This window comes from Scyliorhinus torazame, chromosome 7 (genome assembly GCF_047496885.1).
Source record: "Scyliorhinus torazame isolate Kashiwa2021f chromosome 7, sScyTor2.1, whole genome shotgun sequence".
Classification (NCBI taxonomy): Eukaryota; Metazoa; Chordata; class Chondrichthyes; order Carcharhiniformes; family Scyliorhinidae; genus Scyliorhinus; species Scyliorhinus torazame.
Window position 1 is genome coordinate 226,168,706 of NC_092713.1, and position 26,642 is coordinate 226,195,347.

At 45.4% G+C, this 26,642-nt stretch overlaps 1 protein-coding gene across 1 annotated transcript in view; it reads left to right on the forward strand.

The window, feature by feature from the left end:
* The first annotated feature begins 752 nt into the window (after positions 1 to 752).
* The window catches only part of LOC140426867 (sideroflexin-1), a 116,860-nt gene continuing 90,970 nt past the window's right edge, over positions 753 to 26,642 (forward strand). The window contains exon 1 of the mRNA XM_072512108.1: positions 753 to 910. The gene's annotated coding sequence lies outside the window, so the exon portion shown is untranslated. The remainder of the gene's footprint in view (positions 911 to 26,642) is intronic.

Genomic DNA, 26,642 nt, shown 5'->3' on the forward strand with positions numbered 1-26,642 from the left:
CACTCTCTAGTCCAACACCGGCATCTCCACATCATACTCATTGTTATATTATGCTGTTTAACTAGTTATGCTACAAGTTTAACATTGTATATACATCTCCCCAACACCAGTTTAGGTGGGATTACTGGGTTACAGAGATAAGGGGGATAGGGTGGAGGCATGGGGCTTAAGTAGGGTGCTCTTTCCAAGGCTAGTGCAGACTTGATAGGCTGAATGGCCTCCTTCTGCACTGTAAATTCTGTGATTCTAAACCACTGGCCCAGTTCAGTGGGTGAAAAAACTTCAATCTCACCAGTCACTCACTATCTGCACACTTAATTAATGTCTCTGGCCTCAGCTCTTGGGTCTCATTGTCTCTGGTTCCCTCTCTTCGACCACTCACAAAAAAGGCTGGACAGCACCTCCTCCAATTTGCACTATCTCAGGCCTTCACTGTCGCTAACTCCCCAACTCTTGGACACCTCCTTTTCTTGCAAAAGACCAGATAACAACTGCCTCATCCCCACTGCACCAAATTCTCTCTCCTGCAAAATATGTCAGCGCATTATTTTCAAAGCATGCTGGCAATCATCTCTACTCCTTGCTGCTCTTGAACCATTAATTTCCATGAATCCTCCCTCAGGTGCTTTATAAGGTTTTTTATATATATAGAGAGGTGAAGGTGCTTTCTATAGTCAAGGACATGTGGACCAGCAGTTGCCAGCGCTGATTGTGTCACGTGCGCGGAGGCGCTTCGCCCCGCGGCTCCGCCTCCCACCCTGGCAGAGAACGGAACCCCGCGGGCGCCCCCCACGCCCCCGCGGCACGTGCTTGGGCTGCTCGGGCGCGCGCGCTGTCAGGCGCAGCACTTCCGGGTGAAGCGGGTCCTCGAGCTGGAGCCTGGGCTTCGGACTGAGCAGAGCGGGAGGCGGTGAGTGAGTCAATGACAGAACGACCGACCGTTAATGGGTGGGAGTCGCGCGCGCGGTTAAAGCGGGGTTATGGGCAAACATCGCCCAGAATAAAAATTTTAAAAGGGGGAGAAGGAGAGAATGTTTGTATCCACCGAAGGTCGGTGACTTGGAGTGGGGTTGAGGGAGCGATGCCCTCAAGATGTGCCCACCACCCATCTTTCTCTTTCTTTCTCTCACCTGGGTTTAAAACATGGAGGGGGATTTCTCCATCGCCCAGCCTGAGCGGTGCGGGCAACACAAGCCGGCCTCGCGTTTGCCAAGAGATTCTCGCTGCTTTGATCTCTCGGTTTGCAGGATGAATGCTTCCAATGCAGCTTTCTCCCCCTGTGTGTGTGTGCAGAGTAAAGATTAACCGCGATGTACACCGATGGCGTTCGGTGCGTTTGGATTTTTTGGGGGGGATTCTCACCCCCCAGCTTGAAAAGCCGCATCGCCCCGGCCGGCCGGCAGGATTGTCACTGTCACAGAAACCCATCGGGCAATTTAACTTTAACGCGTGTCGCCAGTATTGCAGCTTTGCATACGTGTCGCAGAAGACTTGCTGACTGTAGATTCTTCTCCTCCACCCCCACCCCCCCCCCCCTTTCTGGAGTTCCGACAAATGAATAGGAGATGCACAGGGTTTTCTTTTAAATATTCCTGTTGCGGTCATTTCTTAGGTTGCAGCATAGAGGCAAATAAAGTTCCTAATTCCGTTGGGAAGGTTTTTGTTGCATGAAGGTAAACATTCACATCGGTTTTATGTTTATGATCGTTGGTGTCTCTATTCGTGTGTCGGGGGTGGGTGGCGGGCAGTCAATGCTGCAATTGCGTCCTGAATAAAATGCTCGTGTAGTTTCTGTTCACGATTAAATGTGAAGTACTTATTGCTAATGAAACGATAGCTCGGAACACCCTGTGAACACCCAGAGTTGCGTACTTGCCGAGTGGGTTGCTGACTGTTCAAATTTGGCTCCTGTACAGTCGATGTGAAATTAAACATTAACTATTAGCTCATGTTTTCATGATTTTTTATGTTCTGCGGTGCTCCCACAAATGACTTGTTATTTGTGCATGTATTTCACAGCGCGTTTCCGTTGAATGCAACGTACAGGTTCTTTTAATTCAAAATTGCTCTTGGGGTTTACAAAAACATATTCAATAAAAAACCAAGGAAATTAGCAACGTAAATGGTAATTTAGCAGTTGTGTAACTGTTTTAAAAAATTATTTCATGGGATGTAAGGTTTGCTGGCAAGGAGGCCATTGATTGCCCATCATTAGTTATCCTTGAGAAGGTGGTGGTGAGCTACCTTATTGGACTGCTGCAGTCCATGTGGTGTAGATACACCCACAGTGCTGTTAGGAAGGGAGTTCCAGGATGTTGACCCAGTGACAGTGAAGGAACGGCAGTCAAGATAGTGAGTGACTTGGAGGGGAACTTGCAGATGATGGTCCCACACATCATCTGCCCTTGTCCTTAGAGGTCGTGGACTTGGAACGTGCTGTCGAAGGAGCTTTGGTGAATTGCTGCAGTGCATCTTATGCACATTGTACACACTGCTGCCACTCTGCTTCAGTGGTGGAGGGAGTGAATGTTGAAGGTGGTGGATGGGGTGTCAATCAAGCAGGCTCCTTTGTCCTGACTGGTGTGCAGCTTCTTGAATATTGCTGGAGCTGCACTCATTTAAGCAAGTGGAGAGTATTCCATCACACTCCTGACTTGTGCCTTGTAGATGGTGGAAGGCTTTGGGGAATCCTGTGAGTTACTCACCATAGAATTCCCAGCCTTTGATCTACTCTTGTAGCCACAGTATTTATGTGGCTGATCAATTCAGTTTCTCATGGAATGATAAAATTCCAACATTGCAAAAGGAGGCCATTTGACCCATCGGGTCTGCACCGACCCTTCGAAAGAGCATACCCAGCCTCACTGCCCACCCACACCGCCCTATCCCAGTAACCTGGACACCTAAGGTACAATTTAGCATAGCCTATCTACCTAATCGACACATCTTCAGACTGAGGGAGGAAACTGGAGCACTAGCAGGAAACTCTCACAGACATGGGGAGAACGTGCAAACTCCACACTGTCACCCAAGGCTGGAATCTAATCCGGGTCCCTTGCGCTGAGGCAGCAGTGCTGACCACTGTGACACCATTTATGTTCTGTGGTAATCCCCAGAATGTTAATGGGGATTTAGCAATTGTAATGCCATTGAATGTCATGGGGTGATGGTTAGGTTCTCTCTTGTTGGAGATGGCATTGGTGTGGCATGAATGTAACTTGCCACTTGCAGGTCTTGCTACATATGGCAGACTGCTTCAGTATCTGAGGAGTTGCAAATGGTACTGAAGATTGTGCAGTTATCTGAATATCCCCACTTCTACCGTTATGACGGAAGGAAGGTCATTGACTTTCAATCGCATTGCTATCCCTGAATTCCCTACTATCAACAACCTGGGGTTGGCATTGACTTGAAACTGAACTGAATTAGCCATGTAAGAATTAAGAAGAATGATCAATGATTACATAAGATATGAAACACAAAGTATGGGGGGGGGGGGGGGGAAGTAGTTTAGCCCATCATACATGCATGTACTCTGGGTGGACTATGTACAGTTTTCTCCTATTTTTTTATCTGCAATTTTGAGGTGTTTCTCCTATATGTCCATGCTGAAGGGATTTGCATAAAGGTGGTTAAAATATGTTTTATCACAGATTTATTCAACCACAAAGCGTAAATTATTAATTTGTTTCTATAGCATGTAAGTTTAATAAGATTCAATTTCTTTCACAGGACATTCATAATCAATTTACCTCACTTGGCCCGATTTCAGTCAAATTGAGGTAACAAACCTCAAGAATTAATCAACACCTAGTGAAACTGACATGAAGCTAGAAAACCTAAAACTAATATTTGCCATTATTCGCTCACAATGTCTCGTCAATAGACGTTTTTCCCCTCCTTGGTGTTAATCTGAATAATTATCTTTACTTATCAGCTCACTTTTTGTTTGCCGATCAACTTCAAATGTGTACAAGCAGCCAAAGTTGTTGTTTTATCGCTGGCATTGATAAAAGTTGTCAGTATGAGGCACTGCTTTATGCTTAGAAGTGCAAGATATCTTGATGCATATTTATTGCAACTTTAGCATCAGTGTGAAGATGTTTCTAGTCTGTACCTGTAATGAATTTGCAGTGTAAACCTAGAGCCATATAGCGATGAAGAAGTAAAGCAAGTGAGCCTTCTAGGAAAGTACTTTCTTATTGATTACATATTATATAGAATCGACAGCAGATAACACTCATGCTATTGATCCAATTGGTATAAATACTAGTATTTATGCTTCAGGCTTCACAAAAATTCTCCCACTCTAATGACCTCTTTCCCCACTGTGCCAATTCACACCGGAGACGCCAATAATGTTGCTCTTTTTAACTGGATACTGATATGACAGTTATTAATGATGATATTGCTTTTCAGAGTCGCCAGGTATCAAATGATACCACCACAAGGTTTTACCGGATATCGATCAAAGACCAAACAACCAGTTAGTTAGTTCAAGTTCAATGATAGTTTATTTACACGCAAGAATTACTTCGACAAGCAACATAAAACACTACAAGCTAAATTACACCTAACACTACAACAACCTGTACTTAACTTCAGGCACCCGGCTTTATGCAGAGGAACAAGGCCTTTTGTTCGAATCTTGCGTGGCTGGGTATGGAGAAGTGACTTTGTTTCTGCTGGGCTCATCTGTCTGGTAGCGATCGTTGGTCTTGAACTTGCTTCTGGTCGTGGTGCTGCAATTGGTATCAGGCGTAGGCCGGGCCAAGAGAGTGCCGGTGCACTGTGGCCAAAAGAGACTGAACACATGGCATGGCTCTTTATCCTTCGGGGGTTTCGTGCTCTTTTGGGCAGTCCTTAGCTTTGGACCCAATAATTCGGCAGGCTTCGATTACTGCCTCCGATTTTAGCCAGTAAAGGGATTGCGTGCCTTAATAGCTGGGCATGTCCTGAGTGGTCATTGACCTTGGCTGTCTGGGCTTCCTGGGTTACAAGTCTTTTGTTCTGGGGAAATAGGCCATTGGAATGCAAATCGGTTGGGAGTTTCGATAGTGTCTGGTTATCTCGTGGCAAATATACACTTCAGCTCTGAGTTCATCTGGATCCTGCATTGGCCATATTTCCTGTGATTCTTTGCAAGTGGCCATACTTCCCCTGTAAGTGGCCATACTTCCCTTGTAAGTGGCCACGTTTCCCTTTTGTAAGTGCCCATCCCAGATGGCTACATCCCGTCCTTTTGATCCTGAACGCGAAGCGTGGTGGATCACACTATTGTTCCCTTATCTGTCTTTGGTGTGCCGGTTACCCTTGGTTCTACACTGCTCTGTCCTATGTTTTTGGAGCATTTACCTAAGTTTTTAATACATCACACATTCATAAATCCTAGGGGGCCACTGTAAACATTTAATCATACATTTAACTTATTTACACAAGGGAACCTCTAACTGTCATTACCTAAGCTATACTCGTGCTGCTGGCAAATATCAAACAAAACTTATGTACAACACAAAAGTTTAAACAACAACAGCAGCATCACATCTCTACTTAATTCAGTACAATTATAGAAAAATACAATCTTTATTTCGTCAGAAAAAAGGTTTGTGGGGTTTGGTGGATTCCAAGGAAAGGGGCTCGGAGTGTATGTATCGGGGAGCGGGAGGCTCTCCTTCGCCATTTGCGGAGTCTGAGTGTCTGAACGACACTGCAGAGTATTGCTATTACCAAAAGGGCTTCTGTATAGGAGAGGGAATACCACTTTACAATGTTTTCGCACCATGTTCATGTGTGGTGTCCAGGCTAGGGGTCTCATATTGCATGGTCATGTCCGGGGCAGGTGTGGTGTGCGGTACAAAGGCTGTCAACGTGCGCAACTGTAGGGATCCAACGATGATTGTCTTTTTGTTATTTGTTCTTCGTATATTCCTGGGGGTGCAAGCATAATATCTGTTATTACCCTTGGTTAATATCTCATTTTGTTTGTCTTTCTGTTCTGAACTTCAATTACCCATTAGAATCGTCACCATGTGTGATTCCCTCATTTTTTTTCTCTTTTGGAATAACCATTTTGGAGATAAGACATCCGGAAAAAAAAAAAAATTCTGTTAAAATGCAAGGAATCTCGCAGCTTGTGCTCTATGCGTATAGCAGCAAATTTTGTTACAACCAATTGTGTTGAACATGTAAATAGCAGTTGAGGTAGCGATCAAAGAGTTGCTGAAAGTAAAGAGTTGAGTGCAGAGACTGTGACAAAAAGCATTCTTTAAACCACACGCAAAAAGAACAGATAAGGGCAGTAAGGAGTGTTAAGAACTTTTCCAAATTACTCGCAATGGCGGGAACATGGGGTGCGTGTGCGGCAGGGCAAGAATGGGTGGACTTTTATCATAGAATTTACAGTGCGGAAGGAGGCCATTCGGCACCGGCTCTTGGAAAGAGCACCCTACCCAAGGTCAACACCTCCACCCTATCCCCATAACCCAGTAACCCCACCCAACACTAAGGGGAATTTTGGACACTAAGGGCAATTTAGCATGGCCAATCCACCTAACCTGCACATCTTTGGACTGTGGGAGGAAACCGGAGCACCCGGAGGAAACCCACGCACATACAGGGGGGATGTGCAGACTTCGCACAGACAGTGACCAAGCCGGAATCGAATCTGGGACCCTGGAGCTGTGAAACAATTGTGCTATCCACAATGCTACCGTGCTGCCCCTAAATGAAAATCGCTTACTGTGAAAAGCCCCTAGCCGCCACAGTCCGGCGCCTGTTCGGGAAAGCTGGTACGGGAATTGAACCCATGCTGCTGGTCTGCCTTGGTCTGCTTTAAAAGCCAGCTATTTAGCCCACTGTGCTAAACCAGGTCCTTGGGTAGGGCAGTGATCAGTGCCGTTGCTCCACGACCCGAGCTTGGCTGACCGAATACATAGGGGGTCCTTAGGCAGGGCGGGGATTAGTGCCGTTACTCCAGTGCCTGGGTGACCTTACACGAGCGGAAAGAAGTTGTAACATGGACTCCGACAATGTGCAGAAGAGTAATCATGACTGCATCAAGAAATTTAATAAATGGGCGACATTAATTAAAACATGTGAGACCGGAAGAATAAACTGAATCAAGAAATTCCATGTCGAAGTGGCATTAACTAAAACCATGTAAGATCAGAAAGAAAGAAAGCGGGCAGGCTCCATCAGGAAATAGGACACCTTAATTCACATGCGGTTCCTTTTTCTCATCATTGGACACCTCAGGGTTCAGTATGAAAAAGCGTCGCGAAAGGATTACCGTAACGGGAGCCAGACTCTGAGTCATCACCATTTCCCGGTTGCCAAACTCGTGTCTGGCGTTTTTGTGCCGTGGGCCGTTGTGGGATCTGAATCGCCGTTCCTTATCAATTGATACTAGTTATCGCGGTGCCAATGGGGAATTCTTTGGTCATGAGGGGCGGTAGCTGCAAAGGGCAAATTTCTCTCGTCGGGCGCTGGCGGTGGCTCTGGCTGTGGCAATGAAAGAGGGTATAAGGGCCAAACATGTCTTGGTCGTGGTTCCAGGGGCTGGAGCGACTGGAGCCTGGGCGGTTGTGCAATTGGTCGCTGATTTCAAATAAGTCTGGAGCGCTGTCGCTAGCGTCTGAATCAAGTTCAAGGTGGAAAGTCGTTCCTGTGGGCGGAGACACGGTCGGGTCTGTGGACGTGCTGTCCTGGCTGGGGGAGGGTGGGTCTAGGTTGTCAGTGGGCATTGCCAGGGAGACGTGGTGTGAGTGGCTGCATTGGGTTCCATAAACTTTAAGCTGGTTGATATTGAACCAACCTGATTTTCCATTAGGGTATGCTATTTTGTATACAGAGGGGCTCACTTTATCTGAAATGGAGTAGGGTCTTGCAAATTTAGGGGAGAGGAATGAACTTGGGTTGTATATTGAAACCATCACTTGCTGACCGACTGTATACTCTACTGGGTGGACTGTTTTATCAAAGCAGGCCTTACTCTGCTTTTTCCTAGCACCTAGTCGGACAGTTGCAGCGAGCAAGGCGTCTTTAATATTTTCCGAGACCTGTTCAACTGCATTTTTGTGGGTGAGGGCAGTGACTGTGGGGCTGGCCAAATCAAGTCCGAATAAATATTCAGTTCCTTTCGTGGGTCATGAGGGTGTGGGGGGTGAATCCCGTGGAACTTGATACTGTGTTTCTAATAAACATAACGGCGAATGGGAGAACCGTGTCCCATGTAGCCGCAGAAAGTGGGTAATTATAGGCCAGTGAGCTTAACTTCGGTAGTAGGGAAGATGCTGGAATCCATCATCAAGGAAGAAATAGCGAGGCAATTGGATGGAAATTGTCCCATTGGGCAGACGCAGCATGGGTTCATAAAGGGCACGTCGTGCCTAACTAATTTAGTGGAATTTTTTGAGGACATTAACAGTGCGTAGATAACGGGGAGCCAATGGATGTGGTATATCTGGATTTCCAGAAAGCCTTTGACAAGGTGCCACACAAAAGGTTGTTGCATAAGATAAAGATGCATGGCATTAAGGGAAAAGTAGTAGCATGGATAGAGGATTGGTTAATTAATAGAAAGCAAAGAGTGGGGATTAATGGGTGTTTCTCTGGTTGGCAATCAGTAGCTAGTTGTGTCCCTCGGGGATCAGTGTTGGGCCCACAACTGTTCACAATTTCCATAGATGATTTGAAGTTGGGGACCAAGGACAATGTGTCCAAGCTTGCAGACGACACTAAGATAAGTGGTAAAGCAAAAAGTGCAGAGGATACTAGAAGTCTGCAGAGGGATTTAGATAGGCTAAGTGAATGGGCTAGGGTCTGGCAGATGGAATACAATGTTGACAAATGTGAGGTTATCCATTTTGGTAGGAATAACAGCAAAAGGGATTATTATTTAAATGATAAAATATTAAAACATGCTGCTGTGCAGAGAGACCTGGGTGTGCTAGTGCATGAGTCGCAAAAATTTGGTTTACAGGTGCAACAGGTGATTAAGAAGGCAAATGGAATTTTGTCCTTCATTGCGAGAGGGATGGAGTTTAAGACAAGGGAGGTTCTGCTGCAATTGTATAAGGTGTTAGTGAGGCCACACCTGGAGTATTGTGTTCAGTTTTGGTCTCCTTACTTGAGAAAGGACGTACTGGCACTGGAGGGTGTGCAGAGGAGATTCACTAGGTTAATCCCAGAGCTGAAGGGGTTGGATTACGAGGAGAGGTTGAGTAGACTGGGACTGTACTCGTTGGAATTTAGAAGGATGAGGGGGGATCTTATAGAAACATATAAAATTATGAAGGGAATAGATAGGATAGATGCGGGCAGGTTGTTTCCACTGGCGGGTGAAAGCAGAACTAGGGGGCATAGCCTCAAAATAAGGGGAAGTAGATTTAGGACTGAGTTTAGGAGGAACTTCTTCACCCAAAGGGTTGTGAATCTATGGAATTTCTTCCCCAGTGAAGCAGTAGAGGCTCCTTCATTAAATGTTTTTAAGATAAAGATAGATAGTTTTTTGAAGAATAAAGGGATTAAGGGTATGGTGTTCTGGCCGGAAAGTGGAGCTGAGTCCAGAAAAGATCAGCCATGATCTCATTGAATGGCGGAGCAGGCTCGAGGGGCCAGATGGCCTACTCCTGCTCCTAGTTCTTATGTAGTGTTGTGCTGTTGCACCATTTTCCTAATAGTAGCTTTCAGGGTCCGATTCGTACCACTGGATTGTGGATGATGAGCAATATGGAATTTCTGTTTTATGCCGAAAATTGTCAGGACATTCTGCATAACTCTGCCTGTAAAGTGAGAACCGTGGTCCAATTCAATGCTGCGGGGGAGTCCCCAGCGTGTAAATATCTGCTGCGTTAAAATCTTGGCTGTTGCCTTAGCCGTGTTTGTCCTGGAGGGAAATGCATCCATCCATTTTGTGAAGGTGTCGAGCACTACCAACACATATTTAAAACCATTTCTGCAGGGGGGGGGGAGAGGACCAATATAATCAAGCTGTAAATTCATCCATGGGCCATTAACAGGTCGGGTGTGCCTTAACTGACCTTTTCTGGAGTATCTTTCTGGATTATTTTGTGCGCAAATTGAACAATTTTCAATATAATGCATGATGTCCGCTTTTAAATCGGGCCACCAGCACAAAGGTCTTAAGTGGGCAATGGTGGTTTCTATCCCCTGATGCCCGTGTCCATCGTGAAATTGGCAAATTAGGTTCCTGTCCTGGGTGGGGACCACATAAATTCCATTCTTTAAAATTATTCCGTTCTGTACCGTCAGTGTGTCCTTGAATTTGTCGTAGGGGGCTGGGAAGGTACCATCTAAAATTTGTCTAAGTGTGTCGCTTGCCTTTTGGGCCTGGGCTAAATCTTCATTATTTGTCTGTGACACCTGGACTGCGTGTATCGGCTCACTCTCGGGGGCAGGATTGCCAAAAGTGACCGTGTCGTGATCCTGCCTTTGCTAGGGTGCCTGCCTTTACGTTACCGGGTGGGGATGAACAATGATGGCTTCTGACTTTAATTATGCCATATGTGCAGTCTCTAGCTGTTTCAAGAATGCTTCAATAATGGGGCTGAGGGTAGGGGTTTACCGTCAGCGGATATAAATCCTCTAGATTCCCACAGAGGCAGGAATTCTGTCAAACTGTTACAGACATATAAACTGTCCGAATATATATCTGTGGGGGTCGGGAAAGAATCTGGGTGCTGCACTATATATACAATTGCTGCCAATTTGGCTGTCTGCGATCCTAAGTGACATGGCAATTTTAATGATATCTCTTCTAATGCGCATCCCTGCGCGTCTTCCACATAAATACCGCATCCTGTTATTCTTTTTCCATTATCAATGGTGGAGGGACCATCTACATACATTTTTTAAGAGTTATCCGTGGTCTGGGGATTCTGTGCTTTACTACCTACACATGGGTGTAGCGATTTTGGAATTAAAGGTCCTGTGTGGTGTTTGGCTGCAATGATCTGGCACTCGTGTGGGGTTACTTCATACTGTAAATTATCTGCTAAAAATGTGTAGGTCTTTGTCCGTTTAACTGTGATGTCCCTTCCTTGTCGGAGCAGGGTCCAGCGAGCTGCTCTGATCTGGCTAACTGAACCATCCTTTAACCTACTATCTAACAGTAGGTGCGTTGGGGTGTGCTCGGATAAAATCGTTATGGGGTTGAGGCCTGTGATATATGCAAAATATTGAACTGGCCAAAAGACTGCGAGCAAATGCTGTTCGCAGACTGAAAATCCTTGCTCCACTGTATCCAAAACTCGTGAGGCATAGGCTTCGGGTCCTAAACGATCATGTCTTTCTTGAAGTAGTACGGCCGATAGGGTTCGGTCGGTGGTCACTACTTCCATGGCGTAGAGAGAATGTGGCCGCATTTTAATTCATCGATGGCGTCCGTGTGCTGAGGAAACCATTCCCAAGGGGCGTTCTTTTTAAGGAGCTCGGAAAGTGGGGCTGCCTTTGTGGCAAAACCATCTATATGGTCCGTACAACACCCGACTAATCCTAAAAATTACCGGAGTGCAGTGACATTGTGGGGCAAGGGCAATTTAACTATCGATTCAATCCGTTTCTGTTCTATCTCTCTCTTTCCGTCTGTGATAATGGTGCCTAAGTAAAGGACCTTTTCTTTTGGGATCTGGGCTTTCTTCGGGTTAATTTTACATCCAATTGAGTGTAGGAGACCTAGAAATTTTGAAAGAAGCTTAACGTGCTCTTCCCTTGTGTCAGTTTGTGGAGCAAGTCGGCCACATACTGAATGAGGCATTCAGGTCGGGAAAATTTAGATGGGCCGTTTGCCAATTGTCGGTGAAAAATGGAGGAAGGCATGTCCATGTATATTGCTGTCCTTGGAACGTGAAGGCGAATTTGTATTGCCGATTTATCTAAAGGAATGGACCAAAAGCCATTGCTAATGTCCAGTACCGTAAAATACTTAGCATGTACTCCCTGCTTTAGCATTGTTTTGAGACTTGTGGCAATGGTGGGGGCTGCTAATGGAGGTACTTTATTGAGTTCTCTGTAATCTATGGTTAGTCTCCATGAACCGTCTGGTTTTCTTACGGGCCAAATTGGGGCATTGTTTGTTGAGGCTACAGGCCGAATTACGCCTTGATCTAGCAAGCTTTGTATTACTTTTGCAATCTCGCCCTCGGCTTGCTGTGGGAAACCGTATTGCCTCTGGGGCTTGGGATCAGGACCTGTAATTATGACTGTTCCCGGAATTTTTCCACAATCGTGCTAGTGCTGGGCGATGGATGTTTTATGATTCCTTAGGACCTCTCTAATCATCTTTATCTGTGGTAATCGCTTGTGGGTCAAACCAATCTCCCACTGAGCATATTTTGTGTTCGTAGTCTCCTACTGTGAGTGTGGCGGGGGTTCTTGCTGTTCTGGCCATTTTCCAAACACACTTATTCAGGGAGTCAAATGAAAGGTTGTGTGAGCTCATGAGGTTGATTCTTAAAATGTGCTCTGCTGTTTGGGGCAAATCCACTAAAACAACGGGGTGCTTGGTATTTTATGTTTCCGAGTTGAATATCTACGGGGGGCCGTAATGTATCCCTGCTGTACATGTCCTGTAAATCCACTAAGAGTGGTGTCTGTGGTGGGCCATTTGTCGCGCTGAAACATTGGAGGAGTTTAAAGTGGTGCGGGACCATCCTGTGTCCCAAAGGAACTCCACTGGATGTCCCCGGACTGTGCCTGTGACTACTGGTCTGCCTGATTTGTCCCAGAGTGAGCCACAGACCCAAGTTGGGGAGTCTGAACACCGTCAATCTGTGCTATTGGTCGCTGCATTATCTGATCGAGCGCTAATGCTATGTATGGGCCTAACATTGTTCCTCGGTGGGGTGTTCGATTGCTGGTTCCGTTGCTGGTTCGGGAGGGGGGGGTTGCATTCGCGGGCGTAATGTCCCTGCTGTCCACAATGACAGCATCTTCGTGGTGCCTGTGCTCTGGGGTGCTGTTCTCTTTTTCTACCCTCATTTACCCATGCGGGATGCTGATGTATCCTTACTGGGTTCATATTGACTTCTGCCTCCTCCTGATCTGCCTTTCTATGTCGGGATTGTTCCCAAGCTCTGGACAGTCTCTTTAAAACCCACACTTCATTATGTGTGGCGTCTGCAGGGTCATAATTCACACAGGCTTTTTGACCTACTTCTATGGCGTGGGAGACTAAAGTGCGGACCCACTTGGTTGTGTTGTCGCTATCTAAGTGTGCGCGGACTAAATCCCCAAAGACCGCTTTAAAGTGTATTCAAAGGCGTCCTGCGTATGCAGTCGGACACTCTCCCTTTTGTCTACATCGGTTTAGACCTTCTACGGGGTCTCCTCTGTTGTAATCAATTGAGTCTAAAATAGCTGCCTTCATCTCCTGGAGGCTTCCTCCTCCTACATTCTGTGGATCTGGTAATGCTGAGCTAACGAACGGGTCAAGGCTCATGACTATAAGCTTAACTTCCTCCCTTTCGTCTAGACCGTACATAACCGTTTGCTGTCTTACTCGCTCAAAGAAATTATGCGGGTCTGCTGTAGGTTCAAATGGTTCAATTTTGGCACAGGCATTTCTCACTTGGGTGATGGTTAGTGGGGTGGTGTACACGAAATCGGGTTCATCGTCAATCGGTGACTTGCGCTGCGTGGTGACTGGATTCATGGGGTTGTGTGCTGCCTATGCAGTCGGTGGTGCGGGGGCTTTCCTTTTCGGGGCCTGGGGGGCTCTATTCTGATTCTCAGTGTCTTCTACATATCTCTGGGCATTTTCATTTAGTTCTTGCCAACTGGGGCCATTCTCCTGATCTAAATTCGGTCCAGAGGTGTCTCTGAATCCGTTTTGCACTGAAAGCAGTGACTGTAACCTTGATATTTGTTGCCTACATTTGGCGTGGTCTACTGAACTCTGTCTTTGGTCTGTAGTGGAACTATGGAGTGCTCGCAAAGCTGCCTTCAAATCTGCGCATTGTTCCTTTACGTCTCTTATACCAAAATTGCGCGCTGTGCATCTTGGTAGGCCTTATTGTACTCGGTCTGAAAGCTACTAATGTGAACTAAACCAGATTGGTGTGCCCGTTTGACATCAGCCATCTCCTTGTCTTTTAGCTGCCAACTGTTCCCGGAGTTGCTCATTAATTTTCTCACATGCACTAAAGTTTCCCTCATTCTTCTCCTCTTTTTCAATTAGCTGTCTGCGGAGCGTCCTCACGACCTCCTCTGTGACTCGCAATTGTGCCAGACAGGACACGATTGCCATCGGCTTACGAATTTTCCCCGCGTTCTTTTTATGTACCTCGGTTAGATTGTCCCACCAGGTTTGTCCTATGCTTCCTGGACCTGACTCTTCATTTGAACAAAACTGGGACCAAAAGGGCCATCCTTTCCCCTTCAAATACTTTCTCAATTCCTCTTCCCATATGGGGCACTGCTCTGCTCTGTTGGTCGCTGCAACCTCTGGTCCCTGCGGGTTCATTAGGCGTTCCATTGCCTTTGCTGCCATTGCTACTAGTATCTCTTTCCCTACCGTAATCTCTGTTTCTCTACCGTAAATTTGGGATGGGGGAATAAGGCAGCGATTCGAACAGCGGGTATGGCCTAAGCCATTTTCCGGTTCACAATACTCCCGATGGATTTTAACTAACGAGGTTACCTTATATTCCTGTTAGTACGCATGCAAGATAATACACACTTCCAAATCTTGGTGATTTGATCGATATGGGCCTTACACTTGTGGTTTCTTTAACTTTTCCCAATTGGATTTCTAATTCAAAGTTTTGTGGGTTCTCTCGGAGTGACAAAATCACTTCTAGGTCGAGTCCCATCTGGGTCGCCAATAATGTTGCCAATTCACACCGGAGACGTCAATAATGTTGCTCTTTTTAACTGGACACTGATATGACAGTTATTAATGATCATATTGCTTTTCAGAGTCGCCTGGTATCAAATGATACCACCACAAGGTTTTACCGGATATCGATCAAAGACCAAACAACCAGTTAGTTAGTTCAAGTTCAATGATAGTTTATTTACACATAAGAATTACTTCGACATGCAACATAAAACACTACAAGCTAAACTACACCTTACACTACAACAACCCGTACTTAACTTCAGGCATCTGGCTTTATGCAGAGGAACAAGGCCTTTTGTTCGGATCTTGCGTGGCTGGGTCTGGAGAAGTGACTTCGTTTCTGCTGGGCTCATCCGTCTGGTAGCGATCGTTGGTCTTGAACTTGCTTCTGGTCGTGGTGCTGCAATTGGTATCAGGCGTAGCCCGGACCAAGGGAGTGCCGGTGCGCCGGGGCCAAAAGAGACTGAACACATGACAGTGATCTTATTATTCTTCGGAGGTTTCGCGCTCTTTTCGATAGTGTCTGGTTATCTAGTGGCAAATGTGCTCTTAAGCTCTGAGTTCATCTGGATCCTGCATTGGCCATATTTCCCGTGATTCTTTGCAAGTGGCCATACTTCTCTTGTAAGTGGCCATGTTTCCCTTTGTAAGTGGCCATCCCAGATGGCTACACCACCTTGCTCCCATATGTTCCTTCCTTAATTTTGCATAAAGCTGCCACTGAAACACTATCTGTTTCAACCACTCAAGTGGCAGCAAGTCCCACATCCTAACCATGCGTTTATCTGGACTAGTTTCTAAGCCAGTAATCTAATTTCTGATCACTTTGCCACCGGAGTTGTGCAGGACGTGATCACTAAAGGGCAGTTAGAACTTTTAGCTGGATCTTGCGATCCCAACAGTGACAAAGGAAGACTGGTTTCTCATGATGAGGTCTGCGACTTCCAGGAATCCTACTTAACTCTAGAATACCTAAGGAAATCCAGGGCAGCCCATGCTGATGGTTACGCTGGGACCTGTCAGCATGTAAAATGAGGCCGATTGTCCTCTGCTTACGCTTAGTGATTTATTTCTGCATTAGCTATATCAGCATCACCGATTACTATCTATGTTCTGCCAACATTTATATGGATAGTGCTAACTTAAATCAGGCATGACCAGCTGAGTAGTCGTGCTGATAACAAAAATCTTTTCATATGGAAATAATTTGTCCCAATGTATTTTCTCTCTTGCTGCCCATAATCAGTATGCTTTGTTTCCTATGGAAAGTGTTTTTTTTTCTTAATCTTGGATTGTGTATTCCAATTAAGTAATTCCATAAGACCATAAGTCAGAGGAGCAGAATTAGGCCACTCGGCCCATCGAGCCTGCTCCGCCATTCAATCATGGCTGATATTTTCTCATCCCCATTCTCCTGCCTTCTCCCCATAGCCCCTGATCCCCTTATTAATTATGAACTTATCTTTCTCTGTCTTAAAGACACTTAGTGTATTGGCCACCACAGCCTTCTGCGGCAAAGAGTTCCACAGATTCCCCACTCTCTGGTTGAAGAAATCCCTCCTCATCTCTGTTTTAAAGGATCGTCCCTTTAGTCTGAGATGGTGTCCTCTGGTCCTAGTTTTTCCTATAAGTGGAAACATCCTCTCCACGTCCACTCTATCCTGGCCTCACAGTATCTTGTAAGTTTTAATAAGATCCCCTCTCATCCTTCTAAACTCCACGAGTACAGACCCAGAGTCCTCAAACGTTCCTCGTATGATAAGTTCTTCATTCCGCAGCAAGCTTTCATGAGTTTAAAAATCAAAAAGGCTGTTCGTTCACACACCCTGAAAGCAGCATCACACACTCACGCACACACTCACGCACACACTCACGCACACACTCACGCACACACTCACGCACACACTCACGCACACACTCACGCACACACTCACGCACACACTCACGCACACACTCACGCACACACTCACGCACACACTCACGCACACACTCACGCACACACTCACGCACACACTCACGCACACACTCACGCACACACTCACGCACACACTCACGCACACACTCACGCACACACTCGCACACACTCGCACACACACTCGCACACACTCTCGCACACACACTCGCACACACTCACGCACACACGCACACACTCACGCACACACTCACGCACATACTCACGCACGCACACGCACGCACACGCACGCACTCACGTATGCACTCACACTCACGCACGTGCTCGCGCTCACTCTCACGCACTCACTCACTCACTCACACACACACACTCACTCACTCAATCACTCACACACACACACTCACTCAATCACTCACTCACACACACACACACACACTCAATCACTCACTCACTCAATCACTCTCGCACCCACCCCCCCGATCTCGAATCTCAGTTTCTCAGATGGATTTGTTTATTTAAAGTTGAAGTGAGGGTCTTTTAAAGTGAAGAGTTCAGTGCAGGTTGTTAAGTTTCTTGTTGCTGAATATCTAGGAGTTTGGTTCTTGATGAATTTTGAAACAGATTGATGGCTGCATGATGTGCAGCTGGTTTCAGAATCTGGTTCTCAGACTTTTAATGACTGGTTTTGAAATGTTAAATATGTCACAGCCTTTCTCTGCAGCTGCTGTCGGTGTTCTTGTGCAGTTTGCCTCAGTCTGAGTCAAAACCCATTTGGGGTGTTGAGTGTACAGTGGCGGGCAGCTCCGGTAGTGCGTTTCCCGCTGGTCAGAATTGCACACCACATTCTGCACTTGGAACTTCATTAATCATGAACAGGTGAGTTCCCCTCCAATCTCCTGGCAGGCCGGCAGTTGATTCACCTATCTGCCATAAACTAGCTGGTTTGAAGCTCCGGTGTCATATTTAAACACTAGCCCAGCACACACTCATCACTTTCTCCACTTGTTTTCACCAGGCGGCAGGATGTTCGCAGCCCAGAGGGAAAAGGCTAGCAGACTCAAAGAAGTCAGTTCGTCAATTCAACCACCCCTCAAGCCCATCTGTGAGACGTCCATGCCCCATTTGGACCCCTACCCACCGCACCTGGAGTATTTGTGCACCCCTTCCAGCAAAAAATGTGGTATCCCTTTAGCTTACTTGTTTGTGAGCTTTTCATACAGCCTTTTTGGGGTCCAACTTTCTTCTCCTCTGCCTGCCATTATGAGCCCTCGTGCTTTTTTCCCACATTGCACTCCCATCTTTGACAGGCCGCTCTCTCCCAAACCGCTATTTCACCTAGCACTCCACCTGCAGTCAAACTTTGGACCTTTGTCGAGTTGCATATGTGTGTCCCGCGGCACTGTGCTGTCCAGAAAGACACTGGTGTGTGGCATCAGAGGAAAGGGGACCCTGTCCTCCCCAACCCCAGGCGCTATACTGATCAGATTCGGTGACACTGGAGGGTCCATGGGTCCAGCTGCACGATACTGTCCATGAAGACCAGATCAGCATACAGATGGAGGGCACAAACTGATCTGCCCCGGCAGTGTTGAACAGCGCATCAGGAGCAGTGCTGCAATACGACAGAAAGGCTTTGTTGCATTCACCTCAAAAGTCTCTTGCGAACTGAAGACCACCCTGATAATGCCACTCTTTATAAATGGGTTTAGACCAATGTGATTTCACATTTCCAAGATTGGAAGGCCTGATGGGATGCCAGTGGCTGCTGTTTTAATGAGCATTCATAAGATGAAAATGTGCTAACATGCCACGAGCCAATGGGAAGGCTAACCTACCATTAACCCGCCATTGGCTGAATTACAATATGATTTTATCTTGGCGGGTTTCCAACTTTTCGGCTCCTGCTAGATTCTCTATTCCTGCCCGTCACAAACCATGCTGTGGACGGGATAGGCGATTCCACCATTATCTCAAGCTGGTTTTGATCACAAATAGTTTTTGTAGTTTGTGAATGGCTGCCTCATATTTTGCCATTGCCAGAGGGCATCGGGTCTTGTTTTTTGTTGATTCTAAACCGTCCATTCCATGTTTTATGGAACATATTCAGTCTGTTTTTTCCATTCATTGCTTTAGTGATTCACATTCCAAGTCTTTGATCAAGGATTTGATCAAGTATTTCTCAAACTGATTTGTACAGAATCATGCAGCATATATTTTGATCAATTCAATCTTTTTAAAATAAATTTAGAGTACCCAATTCATTTTTTCCAATTAAGGGGCAATTTAGAGTGGCCAATCCACCTAGCCTGCACATCTTTGGGTTGTGGGGTGAAACCCACGCAAACACTGGGAGAATGTGCAAACTCCACACGGACAGTGACCCAGAGCCGGGATCGAACCTGCGACCTTGGCGCCGTGAGGCATCAGGGCTAACCCACTGCACCACCATGCTGCCCCTAAAGATTATTTTTAAGATAAACCCCAAGTATGTTCGCATATCCACCTGTTGGGGAATTTGATTACAGGACATAAAACTAACTGTTGGTGGATAATTTTTGTTGATAATACACAAGGCATTGCATGATTTAGGGCTGTTTATAGCTGCGGACTTGTTCAGGTGCAGAGTCCTTTAAATCCGCAGAAATATCAACATGCCCCGCCACCCTTCTTAGTCTGTCATTCCCCCCCTCCTCCCAATGGTCCCGGCCATTCCCCTCTCACGTCCTTTGTTCCTGGCTCTGCACAAACCTGGCTCCTCGTTCCTAACATGAGCTGCTCTATATTGTGATACATATCCTTGCATCTCCCTTTATAAGAATAGCAACTATTTGCATTTATTCTGTGAAGTATTGCAACAATTCCATTGACTATCTAATGTTTGAAATAAATAAAAGGAGATTTCCTGCAGTGAGATGCTGGTAAAATGTTTATACTTTTAAAGTGGATGAAAAGACTCTCTGAATAGTTCAGTGGATTTAAAAAATACATAGTTCAGCTGGTCTCAGCATGGACACTTGGCAGAGATGTTCAGGTCTTCAGCATCTTTAGATTGGGGTGCAAAGTGAATGTATTGTCTGGGATTCCCTGTTCTTTGGTATCCAATAGCCCATGCTAGATATGTGGCCATCAAATTAAGACAGGTGGTGGCTTGGCTTTGGTCTTTCCAGTGTTTGTATTGCCAGGTGACAGTAGCTGCATAGCCTCTCTCACTTGAAAAATGGTCATTTGAGTGAGACCCTCAAGACCACCCAGCACCCATGGTATTGTACCTCATCAAGAAGTTCAGAAAGGAGAAGGAACTTGTTGTTGACTATTGAATGGTGCAGGAGCTAAACTGTAGTCGGACTGAACATTTGCAAAAAAATCAAAGCCAATATTTTCAGATTGCACCAAAAAATCAATATTCTCGCTCCTGATTCCAACTTCTACCACCAACTCCTTCCAAACATGCATGAACCAGGTACAAAGCTTCGGTGTCCTGACAGTTCTGAGTTGTATTAGCGAGAGGCAGCACGGTTTTGTGTCTCACTAACTTGATAAGAGTTTTTCGAGGAGGCCACAAAGATGATTGATGCATGTAGGGCAGTGGATGTTGTCTATATGGACTTCAGTAAGGCCTTTGACAAGGTCCCTTATGGCAGACTGGTACAAAAGGTGAAGTCACACGGGTTCAGAGGTGAGCTGACAAGATGGATACAGAACTGGCTAGATCATAGAAGGCAAAGAGTAGCAATGGAAGGGTGCTTTTCTGATTGGAGGGCTGTGACTAGTGGTGTTCCGCAGGGATCAGTGCTGGGACCTTTGCTGTTCGTAGTATATATAAATGATTTGGAGGAAAATTTAACTCGTCTGATTAGTAAGTTTGCAGACGACACAAAGGTTGGTGGAATTGCGGATAGCGATGAGGACTGTCAGAGGATACAGCAGGATTTAGATCGTTTGGAGATTTGGGCGGAGAGATGGCAGATGGAGTTTAATCCGGACAAATGTGAGGTGATGCATTGCGAAAGGTCTAATGCAGGTAGGGAATATACAGTGAATGGTAGAACCCTCAAGAGTATTGACAGTCCGAGAGATCTAGGTGTACAGGTCCACAGGTCACTGAAAGGGGCAACACAGGTGGAGAAGGTAGTCAAGAAGGCATACGGCATGCTTGCCTTCATTGGCCGGGGCATTGAGTATAAGAATTGGCAAGTCATGTTGCAGCTGTATAGAACCTTAGTTAGGCCACACTGGGAGTATAGTGTTCAATTCTGGAGGCCACACTAACAGAAGTGGAGGCTTTGGAGAGGCTGCAGAAGTGGTTTACCAGGATGTTGCCTGGTATGGAGGGCATTAGCTATGAGGAGAGGTTGAATAAACGCGGTTTGTTCTCACTGGAACGGCAAAGGTTCAGGGCCGACCTGATAGAGGTCTACAAAATTATGAGGGGCATAGACAGGGTAGTCAGAGGCTTTTTCCCAGGGTAGAGAAGTCAATTATTAGGGGGCAGAGGTTTAAGGTGCGAGGGGCAAGGTTTAGAGGAGATGTACGAGGCAAGTGTTTTTACACAAGAGGGTAATGGGTTCCTGGAACTCGCTGCCGGAGGAGGTGGTGGAAGCAGGGACGATAGTGACGTTTAAGGGACGTCTTGACCAATACATGAATAGGATGGGAATAGAGGGATATGGACCCAGGAAGTGTAGAAGATTTTAGTTTAGATGGGCAGCATGGTCGGCACGGGCTTGGAGGGCCGAACGGCCTGTTCCTGTGCTGTACTTTTCTTTGTTTTATATTAGTTCAAATTTTACATATCCATCATCAACACTAATGCTTATGCAATATTACCTAACTCTGCCCGTAATATCATTGCCACTGAAATGTTTTTCTATTGGCTTCAGATGCCCTCAAATGCCCTCCTTGCAAGCCTTCTGAGCATCACCATATATAAAATATAATGCATTTTAAGCTCCACTAGCTGGTTCCTAAGGTATTTGCCTATTACTCCCATCAGTTACATCACCCTAAAAGCATTGAATCCAAAATCAACTCCTCCCATGAAGACTTAGCTTAATTCAAAATGCATGTTTCAACATGTCAGAAATTTTTTAGCTTCTGTACTGTTAACCCCGCAAGCTTCCCTGTTCATCTTTCTGGTTTCCAGTTGTTGGTAGCACACTCTCTCTTATATTTTCTATTTTTGGTGGCCATCTTTGAATTTAAAAATTCAAGACTGATGCTCCAGTGCAGCACTGAGGGAGAACCACATTGTCAGAGTTTCCATCTTTTGGCTGAAGCATTAAACTGAGGCCCCATCTGTCTGTTCAGCTAAATATATAAAATCTATGGCATTATTTTGAAGACGAGAGATGATATCCCCAGTGCCTTGGTCAATGTTTATCCCTCCACCAGCATTAGAAAAGCAGATTTCACAGTTTAGGAAGAACAAGAATTTCTCCTTTTCTGCAGAAGGGTCATATGGACCAAACATTAACTTTTTTTTCTCCCTCGACAGATGGTGCCAGATCTGCTGAGTTTATCCAGCATTTTGTGTTTTTATTTAAGAATTTCTCCCTTTTCAGTATTTATCAGCCGAACACCAGTACTAAAACAGATTATCGTATCATTATCTCACTGCTGTTTGTGGACGTTTGATGTGTGCAAATTGTCATGCATGACAACGCTACTTGAAGTTGAAAAGCATTTCATTGGTTGCAAGCGGGGCAGCACGGTAGCACAAGTGGTTAGCACTGTTGCTTCACAGTGCCAGGGAACTGGGTTTGATTCCCGGCTTCGGTCACTGGCTGAGCGGAGTCTGCACGCTCTCCCCGTGTCAGCTCCGGGCGCTCTGGTTTCCTCCCACAAATCCCAAAAGACGTGCTTGTTAGGTGAATTGAACACTCTGAATTCTCCCCCAGTGTACCCGAACAGGCGCCGGAGTGTCGTGACTAGGGGATTTTCACAGTAACTTCTTTGCAGTGTTAATGTCAGCCTACTTGTGACACTAATAAAGGTTATTATGAGCACTTCAAGGTGGCGGTCATAACCTCCCAGAGTGGTTGCGGGATGAGATTTTGGAGTCACAAGGTCTGAGGCAGTAATGACTGATATGCTGCTCAGACTGATATGCTGCTCAGACTGAATTCTAACAGATGCGAGGCCCCTTTAAATCATTGTTTTCTATTGTTGGACATGGCCGAATGGACTGCTCTGGGGCTCAATTGCCATATTAAAAAAGTGCCTGGGTATAGGTGATTTTTTTTTTTGTTGAAAACCTGCTTTGTTGTCATTTTCCACCATGCTCTACTCATGTTAACAATCCCTCTGTTTTACAACTCTCCTCCCAATCAAACCGCCCTCTATACCACACTCTACTGACCAGCTAAAGCCTCCTCCCTCTGCCCCAGGCGCTGTGAAGCAACAGTGCTAATCACTGTGCTACCGTGCCGCACATTAACATGACTTGCTTGCTTTTGTACTAGATCCACCTATGATAAAGCCCAATGTTTTATTAGCTGTGCTCTCAACCTGCCCTGCCATCTTAAGTGATTTATGTATATATACCCCAGATTCTGTGCTTCTACATCCCCATTAGAATTGTATCCTTTATATTGTCTCTCTGCATTCTTCCTACCAAAATGAATTATTTTGCACTTCTCTGCATCAAATTTTATCAGCCAATTGTCTGCCCATTCCACAAACATATTAATGTCCTTCAACACTATCCTTAACCTTCACAATATTTCCAAGGTTCATACCTTCCACATATTTTGAAATTGTGTACTGTATTCTAAGCTCTCGATCATTAATATATATCAGGAGCAGCATGGATCCTGAAACTAATCCCTGGGGAACTTCGTTATAAACCTTCCTTCAGCTCGATGAACAACTTTTTACCTGTACTCTTGTTTCCTTTCAGTCAGCCAATTTTGTATCCATGTTATTACTGTTTCTTTTATTCCATAAGCTGTAACTTTGCTATCAAGTCTGTTTTGCAACACTTATGAAGTGCCTTTTGAAGCCCGTTTACACCATGTCAACAGCATGTCCTCAATCAAAAAAAACTTGAATCCTAGCATCCCCAGAGTGCAGAATTGCTACGGTGCAGAATGAGGCCATTCAGCCCATCGAGTCTGCACCGGCCCTCCGAAAGAGCACCCTACCTATGCCCAACCCCCTGCTCGATCACCGTAACCCCACCTAACCTAACCTTTGGATAAGGGGTAATTTAGCATAGCCAATCCACCTGACCGACACACCTTTGGGCTATGGGAGGAAACCGACGCAGACATGGGAGAATGTGCAAACTCGACAAAGTCACTCAACATTGGAATAGAACCCGGGTCCCTGGCACTGAGACAACGGTGCTAACCACTGCTCCACCATGCTGTCCCATGTTAACTTCCCTTAAATCCATGCTGACTTTCCTTAATCAATTCGCATTTGCCCAAGTGACTTAATTTTGTCTATAATTTTCAAGTCTAAAAAATCTCCCACTAGGTGAGGTTAAACTGACTGGGTTTGAGTTGCTGGGTTAATCTTGCACCTTTCTTTGAACAAGGGTGTAACGTTTGTAATTCCCCAGTTCTATGACCCCATTTCTGAGTCTAAGGAAGGTTGAAAAATAAGACAGTGCCTCGGAATTTCCACACTCATTACGTTCAGTATCCATGGATGCTGCTCGTTTGGCCCTGGTAACTTATCAGCTTTAAGTGCAGACAGCCTATTCAATACCACCACTGTACCAATTTTAAATGCTTCAAATGTATGACCCACCTCCTCTCTCACCATGACTTGGCCAATACCTTCTTTGGTAAAGCAGGTGCAATGTATGTGTTTTCCTTTCATACCACAGCCTTGTCCCCTGCCTCCATGCATGAATCTTTTTGGTCTGTAATCAGCCTCATTCCCCAGACCACACGTTTACTATTTATATGCCTACGGAAGGCTTTGGGATTCCCTTTTATGTTAGCTACTAGTCTCTTTTCATATTGTTCCTTTGCTTCTCTTATTTGTTTCTTCAATTTCCCTTTGAACTTTCTATATCAGTCTGGTTCTCAAATGTATTATATGTCTGTCATAAGCACGCTTTTGCTGCTTAATCCCTGTCTCTTTCAAGGAGCTCTGGATTTGTTTGCTCTACTTTTTTCCTTCATTGGACTGTGCTTGAACTAACTCCAAGTTAAACAGTTTTCCCTACTAATCTATGATTCCAGTTTCTCTAGGCCAGATCCATTCTTACCTCACTGAAGATTGCTTACCCCAGTTAATTATTTTTACTCTGGAAAAGAACCAGGAGCAATCAATAGCCAACTAAACATTGATGCAATGATCACTATCCCCTAAATATTCTCCTCTTGACACCAAAGAGAGGAATGGCCTTCATTCAGGAAACCAGGGTGTAGAAGCAGTTTGGGTGGATGAGAAATAGTAACGGCAAGAATTCATGGGAGTGATATACAGGCCTCCTAATGGTAACCACACAGTAAGACCTGGTATAATGGAATAGATAATGGGAGATTGTTCGGAAGCTACAGTAATAATCATAGACAATTTGCCAGCTATACTGGAAAAATCAGATTAGTAAAGGTAGACTAGATGAGGAATTCATAGAATGTTTTCGGATACTTTCTGCAGGCCAGTTACCATAACGTCTGTCATGGGGAAAATGCTAGAAGCCATTTTTGAAGATGTTGTAGCAGGGCACCGTAGGCAGAGTCAACACAGACAGCTTTTAAGTTGAGAATGCAGGTGGCGACTGGCCTTTATGTATGAACGGTGGAGTCGTCCACCAGACACGGCGGCAGAGAGCAGGTCACGCGGCCAGAACTTACACTGACGTCACACACCCTGTAAATTTGTGCTTTTGGCTTGAAATAAAGGAGGAGAGATTTGTAGCTGCCAGCAAACAAGGAACAGGGCTGTGAAGAACTGAAGATGGATCATTTTCAAATATGGAAGAGAAGGCCAGAGACAAAAACAGACCAGGATCTCAACTGAATCTGTTGAGTGAACTGCTCAGGAGAGCCAATGCAGGATAAAGCAGTGCTGGTGTGAGCTGTATATAGATCTGGTGAACAATCCATTAAGAAGAAACTGAAATCTGGGATGGAGCAGTATAAAGATGATTTCTTGAGGTGTCGATATGCTAATTGTGACGTGTGTTATATCCAACTGGCAAATTAAAGTTTAAAGCCCTCAAAACCTCAAAGGCATTTGGAGACTCAACATGGCGAGTTTGAGGACAAACCCTTGATTTTTTTCAAAGGATGCAGCGAGAATTTAAATCATCAACTGAAGCCCTTAGCAGAAATGTTAATTGAATAACAAATCAAGTGACATCATGAGGACCAAGCACCCTCACCTGTTGCATTATAGGTAAGCGAAAATGGTATGTTGCAAAGGTCGGCCGTCATGGGACATGAAGGTTAGTAAAAGTGGGTCCTGGGGAAAAAAGTTCGAGAAACGCTGGCGTAGAGTAATACTTACTTTGTAAAACAGATTTGCCCCAGTTAGGACCCCTTCAGATTCTGTCTGAATGTCTTCAAAAAGCTTGTTCACCTGGTGTGTTTTAGCTTCTTCCTGGTCCCCAGACAAGACTGCTCTGCTTTACAGTTTATTACTCTTTTTATACCTGTCCTACTGTGAGAGAATTGTGTACTCAGGGTCAGGTAGATCAAAATTTACCTCCACTCACTCCCAAAGCTTCTCCAAAATGTAACTGCTTCTCTGCATTCATGGGTTCCAACCAGCAATGACCTCTCCATCATCATCTCTCCAAGCTGAAAAACAAATTATCTCTGCAGGCTGCAAAAGCACATTAACTCCCAGGGACTTCTCCAGTCAAACCACGTTTCTCAAGTCACTTGCACTTACTGTTTCCTGGAAGTA